Raw genomic sequence first — 10,991 nt, 5'->3', positions numbered from 1 at the left:
AGTCCGGCCCGTCTATTAATATTTTCTAATTAATTTATACATTTATATATTAAATTTTTACTTTTAAATTTAAATTTTATTTTTTATAATTAAAAATTATATATGTTTAGGTGGATTTATATACGCAAGGCTTGGGATTTGATTTTTAAGCCCGAGTCCAGACCGGAACGAGCCCGTCTAAATTTATAGCGGACTGGACTGGGCTTAAACTGAATACTTTTATATAAAAGCCTGATAGGCTCGGCCCGAACCCACCCCATGGCCAAGTCTGCTTTGAACCAATTTTTTAGGGCTAGTTGGAACTCTAGCCCCGACTAGCCCCTTAATTATATCCATGTTTCTAAAATTAAAATGATGTGCTTTTATTTTCGTGTAATGTTGAACATGATTATTCAATAAAGTTTTAAATTTTTTCAATATATGAGTGCGAATGTTTTCTAAATTTTTGTTGTCATAATTGAGCGTGCTAGAAAAAGTTATAGCTCACTCGCACGAGTGTTCCTTCTCAATTTGTCAAGTTATAATTAACGAAAGGATGAGATTGTTCTTGAACAAATCAAGATCTAGTTCAAAAATAGAAGCGATATGAATATTAAAGCGATTTCATTAAAGAGAATATGAAGAATACATATGCTTCATAGCACTTATATATAAATATTATCTATAATCCAAATACAAAAGTTGAAGGTAACTTAGGGCATTTGTCTTTGTGGCCAATATAAAAAGGGGCTTTAGGGACGGTTGTTTTGGGGACTTTGCGTCGGTTAACCAACCGACACTAATACAAGGTGACACTAAAGCCTGGCATCAGTTGCAAAATTGACACTAATGAGCAACTCTTTAGCATCAGCCATAATCGACCCTAATGAAAGCTTTAGAGTCGGTTGATAGCTAACAACCAACCCTAAAGGTGTCATTGGTGTCAGTTGTTTATACAACTGATCCTAAAGTCAGCTTCATCTTCCAAGAAATAAGTGATATTGGGGTTGGTTGTAAAAAAAGCTGACCCTAATGCTAGATTTAGAATCAGTTGTTAGCTATCAACCGACTCTAAAGCTTTCAATAAGGTCGGTTGTTTGTACAACTGACCCTATGTCACTTACATAAAAGATGATTTTGGACCCTAATAATAGCTTTAGGGTCGGCTGTTAACTAACAACTTTTGACAATTTGGTTAATCGGGTGAGTTTAGAATTTGGCCATTTTTGAAGAGTATCGGCCAATTATCTCCCTCGCGCTTCGCCTCCTTTAGTATCTGATTCGGGAGTTCAATGGAAGAAGTTTTGGGTTGATGAGAAATTCTATCATAGAGGCGAGTTTGTGAATAAACTTGGAATCTCGTTTCGCTCCCCTAAAAGTTGACCTTGGTTGGTGTGAAATGGAACTCTCCTCAATAGAGTTGGCTAAAGATAAACACGAACGATTCTGCTTCGAGGGTTTCTAGAGATGTGGGTGCAGGAGGTGTCTTCATAACAAGTAAGGGCTTTCCTCACGGTTGTTTTGCTTTCTTCGTTAGGCAGAACTATGCGCATGTCACTGAGCTTATAGCAAAGATCTTCGCTATCTAGGTTGTTTGGCATCAAGTTTTGCACTAATATGACCCCTCTTATGTGGTTTCCCTTTTTAAGCTTTGATCAAAAGGGGTGTCGTGGGTTCTATGGCAAGAATGATCGTCTTGTCTCGAACTTGTTGCTTTAATGAATTCATCGTAACTCATATTTATCGTGAAGATAACGGGATGGCGGATGCTCTTGCAATTTACGATACAACAACTGCTAATATTGTATGGTAATTCTCGACTCCTACTTTATATAATCCTTTCATTTTTATGGTTACTATCATCGCAAACAGTTTAGTTTTGTTTAACTAGTCTTTCTTTGTAGCTATTTTTAACAATATTCAAGTCGCTTATAGGGCTGGTTATGAAGGATGTCAACCTGGTTAGGATGTCTCGCTTCGATTTCCTAGGTTTTTCCCCAATTTCATTCAAAAAAAATTGAAGCCATTAAAGACGTAAAAAGAATTCAAGAACCATAATTAAACACTTTTTTTAAATTAAACACTTTTAAATAACCCAAAATTTATATACAAAAATATTGCTGAAATAGTTGATTTATATTATTATTGATTTTTTTTTAAAATTTTTATTTTACACTATATATAAATCTAGGTGTAGGCTGTTTTTACTTTTGTTAATAAGCGAAGTGGTATATTTTGTATTTTTCACCGTTGATCTAAAATCGTATAAATCCTAATGCTAATCCACTACATATTATCCCAGTTCAGTCTTTCTATTTCTCTTTACTCTTCCACGTTTTAGGCTACGTGTTCTTTAACCTTTCGCCTACCTGCGTATAATATTAACTTCTAAAAAAAATTAATATTAAAGGGGACCTTTCTTATTTGACATCATAAGGATAGAATCCTAATCCTTACTCAAAACTATTAATACTTTTTAATAAAATCTCTTAAAATTATTCTTTTTAGGAAGCTAGTTGGAGTTACTTAATTTAGATTTATGTATTTAGTAATAAAATCTATGAGTTATAAAAATTAAAATCCAACAGGATTTTATAAATATATGGGCATTTTTTCTAAATATTTCACTCCATTATAAATATATTCCATCTCCATCTTCTACTCTCCAGGCAACCACACCTCACTTAGGTATCACAATCATGAGTTACAAAAAAAAGTCTTAACCGTAGTGCTCTGAGAGACTTTGATCTCAACAAAGAACCAGCGGTTGAAGAACCACCAACCGGTCTTCCTCTTATGCCATCTCAAAATATACCGATCATCAGAGATTTTGATCTTCATCTTCTACACTCCAGGCAACCACACCTCACTCAGGTATCGCAATCATGAGCTATAAAAAAAGTCTTAATCGCAGTGTTGTGAGAGACTTTGATCTCAACAAAGAACCAACGGTTGAAAAACCATCGGTCGGTCTTCCTCTTATGCCATCTCAAAATATACCGACCGTTAGAGATTTTGATCTAAACAAAGAACCAACAGTTGAAGAACCACTGACCGGTCTTCCTCTTATGCCATCTCAAAATATACTGACCGTCAGAGACTTTAATCTAAACAAATAACTAACACTGAAGAACCATTGAACGATTCCGCCACCATAAAGAGTGTTGGATTTAAATATGCAACCTCTCAGTGAAGAAAGTTTTTAAATTAGTCTTTTGTTTTTCTGGCATATCATTATGTTTTTATTTTATTTTTTAAAGTAACTGTCAAATTTTTGTTGTTTGGTTTGGTTGGCCATATTACTACTATTTTGAAAAGTATTCAAATGCATATCCAGTAATGGTTGCATTAATATTTTCATAGACATTATTAAATTTTAATTTGTATGATGAAATAATTAAATTTTTATGCTATGAGAAATCATGTCACTTAATTCATTGAATCCCATTAATTTAAATATGAAATGGAAAAAAAATGAAAATTCAAATTACTTTAAAAATTTATGAGATTTCAAAATGAAAAACATCACTGTTGGCCCAAAATAAATAAATTTTATTTTCATGTACATAGAAAGCTTATATTTAATTTTAGGGTATAGTTTCTATTTGTCTAAATAAAAGAAATAAAAATGATGAAAAATAATAAAAATACATTCGTAAGCTCACCTCAAACACGCGGGGCGTGTATTTCCATACGCGGGGCGTATACCACACATCCGAAGGCATATCGCTTCAGAGACTCCTTTACGCGGGGCGTGTCTTCCTATACGCCACGCGTAAAGCGCATCAACAAGGTGTTCTGCGATCAGAAGCACAAACACGCAGGGCGGCCTTCTCTTACGCAGGGCGTACCTTCCTACGCGGGACGTGACACCAAAGGCGCCACGCGTAGATACCATCAACGAAACGCACAAGGTTCAAGACCTCCAACACGCAGGGCGTGCCCGGACATACGCGGGGCGTGCTATCTCTCTCGGTAGCAGTTGGAAGCAGTCAACAGCAGTTAGTGGAAGTTGAGGAAGTTAAGTTAGTTGATGATGTGGCAAGGTAGTGGTGAGTTAGTGGATAAATAATTACCAAAATACTACTCAATAATTACCAAAACGTCACTCTAAAAAACTATAAATATACCCCTTCCCCTTCATAAAAAAATCACTCAACTCAATACACAAAACCCCCTCTCAAAGCTCCAATGCTTAATTCTTAGTTTTTGCTCTCTAGTTCTTAGTTCTTAAGTTCTTTTGTTCTTAGTTCTTCAAGTTCTTCTTTTGTTGTTCATTTTTCTTAGCTTCTATTCCTTCTTTAGCTCTCCTTTAGCCTTAATTCAAGTTCCAATAGCCTCTCTTCAAGTTTTTTCGATTCAATTTAGTATTTCTAAGCTGTTATTCTGCTCAATTTTTAATTAGAATTCCATTTCCAAAGTAATTTTCCAGATTCGTCCAATTATTTTCAAAGCCTGGTTTCGTCCATTTAACGTCATTTTTTGCCTTCGATCCCTTCAACAAAGTTGTTCCTGACGCTCTGAAATTAAATTTAGCATTTTGATTCACTCAATTCCGTGTCCAGAAACTCCATTTACAAGCTGATCTTTGCACCCCAAATCGTTTTAGACATTCTGTTTCCAGAATTTTCCAGATTCGTCCAGTTATTTTCAACTCCCAATTTCGTCTACTTAGAGTCCGTTTTAGCCTTCGATCCCTTATAGAAGTTTGTTTCTGACCTCCCGAAGTTCAATTTACACTATTTAATTACCCAATTCTGAATTCTCAAACACCCAAACGAGCCTACCGAAGTTGAAGGTTAAATCTGCCCCATTTGCCTACCGCACGTTTTAACATTGCTAAGACTATATACCATACGGGCCCGACCGGCTGCAGCTCTCCGAGGACCTCGCACCAACGCCGAAAATCAACATCAATCCGAGATAGCTATTGTGGCTCCGAGTTTGTTGTTGAATTTCAATTTTAGTTTAATTGCATCTCAATTCTTTGTATTGATTTGTCTTTTCCTAATTCAATTGATTGTCTATATGTTTAATATAGAAATTTTTCAGTTGTAATTCATTATTCAATTTCATGTATTCAAACACTTATTCAATCAATAAAATACCAATTTTCCCAAAATCTCGTGTCAATTTCGCACTTTAATTTCCTTTATTTTTCCGTCTTCAATTTATACGCTTAGCTTAAATAAAAACAATTTATCTCGCAAAGTTTCTATAACGGCGCGAGAGACCCAAGAGGGACTTTTTCAATCCTTGTGTCCCTCGCCAATCGCTTCGATTTAGGATTCATGTTTTCGGCGCACAATTTCACAAACGTAACCGTTTTTCATAATTGAGGAATAATTCCTCTGGCACGCCCGCACCCTAACCACACGTGACAAGGTTGAGAATTAGCATATTTCGAAAATATCGCTAACAATCACATACTCATAAAAGATAAAAATAAAGGATGTTTAACTCTAAAACAAATTTGAAACATGAATTTCTTCGTGATTTTTTTTAAAATCTCACAATCTAAGTAAAATATATTTTCTATTTAATTATTGTACTGTAAAATATATATATATATATTGTTCATCTTTCTCCCATTTTAGTTTAATTTAATTTTTAATTCTTATCAAACAGGTTGTCAAATATATTTACTGTATATATTTGATCCTTCTAAATTGATTTAAATTTATCTAAAAGAAACTATTTACTAGTTAAATTAATTGTATTTTTTTAACTTTTTAATGTATTCAAATTAACTCATTTTTTGGTGCTTTTTTATTTGAATTTGATATTAATAATATGACAATTTAATATTATTAATTGAATTGATTCATTTTATATGTAATAATGATTCGAAATAAATGAACTGAGATAAATTTCATCTCATGGTCATTTGATACTAATAGTTATCATTTAATTTCATTCAATTTAACCATTTTGATTTATTTTTAGTTCAATTAGTTGTTGTATGTTTGTACAATAATTGAAATGATGATATTCGATCGAGTCTCAGTTTTATTCCTATTTTTATTTATATTTCATGTATCAATAAACCACTTGAAAATAGAGAAAAGTATAAAGAAATTTATGTTTGAAATTTGTTTTACAGGTAAGTATGCTTTATTTTATTGTCTTTTATCACCATATGGTGTTTTACATTTGAAATCTCATAAATTCTTTAAAGTAATTTAAATTTTGTCAAACAGTTATTCACTCCTTTTTTTTCTATTTCATGTTTAAACTAATGATTATTTGATATAGATTGGGTTTTTTTATAAGTGTGAGACACTTGTAAATAAATCAAGCATTTTATGACTTTTAATTAACCGTTAGAAAAGGATTGCAATTTAATGGCTATAGTAATATTTACATTAAAGTCATGAAATTTCCTTTTTAACTGCTTTAATTCATTTTTACATATTTAACCTTGTAATCCTAAAATTGCTTATAAATAGCAGCATTTATATGAGTTTAAGGAGACGAAAATTAGACTGTGTATAACTAAAATTTTACCGAGACAAACCGAATAAATCCCAATTTCTTGAAATATACAAGTTGTTATCCTTATCCTTGATTTTTTTTAAAATCCCACAATCTAGGTAAAATGTATTTTTATATTTTTTTACGGTAATATATTTTTATATTTAATTCTTTGTACTGTAAAATATATATATCGTTCATCTTTCTCCCATTCTAGTTTAATTTCATTTTTATATCTTATCAAACAGGTTGTCAAATATATTTACTATATATATTTGATCCCTCTAAATTGATTTAAATTTATCTAAAAGAAATTATTTACTAGTTAAATCAATTGAATTTTTTTGACTTCTTAATGTATTCAAATTAACTCGTTTTAGTGCTTTTTTATTTGAATTTGATATTAATAATATAACAATTTAATATTATTGATTGAATTGATTCATTTTACATGTAATAATTGTTGAAACACCTTTCCACATGATTTTGATTTGACAAAATTATTAATCCATTATTAAGAGGCAATTAAATTTAAGTGCTTTGATTTAATTGTACTAATATGTTTGTTCAATGTTGAGTATAAGTATAAATGAAAACAGAAATAAAAAGTAAGACAGGACGAAGTCAGCATAAGAACACAGCACAAGCTGAGTGAAGTGCAACTCAGCATAACAGAAGGAAAGTCATCTTCAGAACAAACGCTTAAAGATGAAGCTGAGCAAAGAAGCTGAGTGAAACGCAAGTCTTCCTCTAACCTTAAAGCTTGCAGACGAAGCTGACCACGAAATCTGAGTAAGAATATGACTCAGAAACAAAGAACAAAAGCAACGTCAATAAAGTCAAGCTGAGTGTTCGTCAGGACAACATGATTGATCTGTTTGCTAAAAGACAAGATCCGACATCTGTCTGCACCAATAACAGAAGCCTTGGAATTACGCACAAAATCAATTTCGAGATGCATGGGTCAACTGTCCGTTAGCTAAAAGACGAACTAGCACTAGAAGACGCACCTGCGGGAAGAAGACAAGCCTGACGCCTGCTAATTTCAGACGACATGATTGGCCTGCAAATCTGAAGCTGACCAGAACAATGACGCAATAGATCCGTTTGAATCCAACGGATAATTCCAGATTCAAATCATTAGAGCTTCAGACTTCAACTATAAAAGGACAAGTTCATTCTTGGATCCTAAGTCGATTGCCGAAATACAAAAAGAGAAAAAGAGCATACATACAAAGCACATTCAAACAAGAAAAAGATCTTACACCAAATTTCCATTTCTGTGTAAAAGCTAGATTGATTTTGTAATCATTTAAAGTATTCTTCATCTAGAAATAACAAGTTTGTATCAATTGTAAAATTGAGAGAGTTGTGCTGAGTACTCGGTTTTAAGTACTCAGCGGTAGAGAATCTGAGTGTTTGGTTATAGCGCTCAGTAGGAGTTGAGTAAACGAATAGAGAAAGGTACTCTTGCATATTCAACTGCCTTGTAAACGGTTTGTGCTCTACCTTTAAAGAGCTCAGTATTGGATTGAAAAAGCCCGGAGGGACTCTGGGGACTGGAAGTAGGCGGAGAGGCCGAACCAGGATAAGTCGTGCTGAGTAATTTCTAACTCTCTCTCAATATATCTATATATATGTTGCTTGATTAAATTGCTCAAAATATAGATTGTAAAAGCTGACACTGAGTAATCTTGGTGCTGAGTTGGAAGCTGACCTCAAGTGTTAATTCCCAACTCACAAGTAAAATAGTTCTAGTCAGCATCTGACTAAAGCTGTCTTACTTCTCTCGGCCGTGCTGACCTAAACTAAGTTAAGTAACTTAAAAGAATCAATTAAGTCAGCATAATTAAGCGAAAAAGTTACATTAGTTCCTAACCCCCCCCCTCTTGGAACTAATCACACGGGACCAACAATAATGATTCGAACTAATTTGAGATAAATTTCATCTCATGGTCGTTTGATACTAATAGTTATAATTTAATTTCATTCAATTTAACCATTTTGATTTATTTTTAGTTTAATTAATTGTTGTATTTTTACACAATAATTGAAACGATGATATTTGATTAAGTCTCGGTTATTCCCATTTTCATTTATATTTCATCAATAAACCATTTGAAAATAGAGAAAATTACAAAGAAATTTATGTTTGAAATTTGTTTTACAGTTAAGTATGCTTTATTTTACTACCCGTTCTGATTGATCTGAAGGTCGCTTGCTCTTCACGCTCACTGCACTAAATAATGGATATGTGGAGTAGCGGTGGATCTCCGGAGTCCTTCCCTTTTTCTGTATAGGGAGCAGTCCTTGGGAACACTCTGACGCCCAAGTTAGTAAACTTAAAGAGAGAAAGATGGTTCGAGTCTCAAGTGGAGAGAGAGTATGCAGACCTGTTTATTGGGGGCTAGAGACTCCTTTATAGTGTGAAATGTGACATAGTGGGCCCGTGGGCCTCGGCCCAAGGCGTTCGATTTGTGGGCATGTGCTCAGGTGGGCTTAGGTTGGCCCGTATTCCTAATCATACATAATATAAAATTATTCAAAAATAAATATGTCAATTTATTTATTTATTTAAATTATACAAAAGTTTCACGAGGTTCCTGATTTTTTATTTTTTGGTGTATTAATGTAACCCCCTCACTTGGATCACATGATATCTCACACAATATCAGTTATAGACATGCTTTCAATTCTCAATCATATAAACTTCAATCTCATATAAACTTTACATATTATACATAAGAGAAAGCATTTACAATTTACAATACACGTTTAAGTCATTATCCTACATAGAGGATTTACAAAACAAAAGTATATCACAAGACTCCAAAATGCCTAGATGAGAATGGACTGACACTGCTGGTGCGACCTTAAGCAAGAAGAACTCCACCTAACCTGTAAAATCTGTTGGCAAGGGGTGAGCTGCCTACTCAATAAACATATTACGCATATATGTATATACAAAAGTAATGTAAAGAGCACAAATCAAAATATATCATCAATACCAAGTTAGACTTTATTCACCTGTTTCACTTATTATAGTAATACTTATTTTAGAAAGGCCTTGCTGTACTTAGACAATATATATAAAATGGTCCTTGGGCCCAATCTGTATTCCGGCTCACTAAATTCGGAATACAATCATCTGTGCTACGGAGGAGTTACACTCACTCACGTACTCATATATCTCAACACATGTGCTTCCGGCTCACAATATTCGGATAGCACTCTCAACTTGGACCATTTCACATATCCATCGAAGCAAGCTCATATTCATTTATAATCCAACCATTATTCAGTTCCAGTATGTGCACAAGGCTTAACATGCCGTATTTACGCATAACACTGCAACATACTCAATCATAACACTTTCTTATCAATCATGACGTATCATAAACACAGTAAAAAGGTCTCAAATTTCTGTACATCTTGTGCACATCATTTGGCAAATGAAGAGGTGTATTTTGTCTTAATATTGGGGTGACACCTCGTGCTTGCTCACAAACCTCAAATTCAGCCCTCCTAAAGTGTAACTTAATCAATTTGTAAATGCTTTCTCTTATGTATAATATGTAAAGTTTATATGAGATTGAAGTTTATATGATTGAGAATTGAAAGCATGTCTATAACTGATATTGTGTGAGATATCATGTGATCCAAGTGAGGGGGTTACATTTAGTGGTATCAGAGCGGGTCTACTTTCCTATGGATTAGGTTGTGTATGACTTGTTTTGGGTTTTGGATTCCTAGGTTAAGACCACATAATCATGTTTTCTTATTCTAAAGCATGTTAACATGGTCATGTTTCATATAGGGTTATGGAGTCTGATGGTGAGAATGGACAATCCGGTAATGTGTCTAGTCATGGTTCAGTTGGTCATGTTCATGAGTCTGGGGGCTCAGAACATATAGGAGCTTCAGGACATGCAGGTTATCCACAGGGTTACAACCAGTTTGAAGAAATGATGGGAATCTATTTGGCTCAAGGTCAGCCTCAGGCACGTGTTCAAGCTCGTCGAGATGCGCCAGTCTTTGATAAAAATTTTGAAAGGCTTAAAAAGATGGGCGCAACAGAGTTTGAGGGTAGTACAGATCCTGATATAGCTGATAAATGGTGGGCCAAGATTGAAGATGTACTTGAGAACACAGAATGTCGACTAGATTCAATGGTCAAATATGTTTCTAATCTTTTCACTGATGAAGCTTTAGAATGGTGGAGATCTATAAAAAGGACAAGAATTAGAACTGAAATAACATGGGATATTTTCAAGAAGTTGTTCACTAATAAGTACATGCCAATGATATACAAAGATAGGAAACAAACAGAGTTTTTGACTCTTATGCAGGAGGATATGTCTGTGGCTGAATACGAGCTTAAGTTTAACACTTTAGCCAAATATGCACCTGCAAATGTGGCTACAGAAGAAGCAAAATGTCGTAGGTTTGAACATGGTCTACACCCAGATGTTAGAATTGGGATTCATGCACATGAAACTAGCTTTAGATTGTTAGTAGAATCTGCACTCAGAGCTGAG

Source organism: Euphorbia lathyris, chromosome 10, assembly GCF_963576675.1.
Source record: "Euphorbia lathyris chromosome 10, ddEupLath1.1, whole genome shotgun sequence".
NCBI lineage: Eukaryota > Viridiplantae > Streptophyta > Magnoliopsida > Malpighiales > Euphorbiaceae > Euphorbia > Euphorbia lathyris.
Note: the sequence above shows the minus strand (reverse complement) of the source record.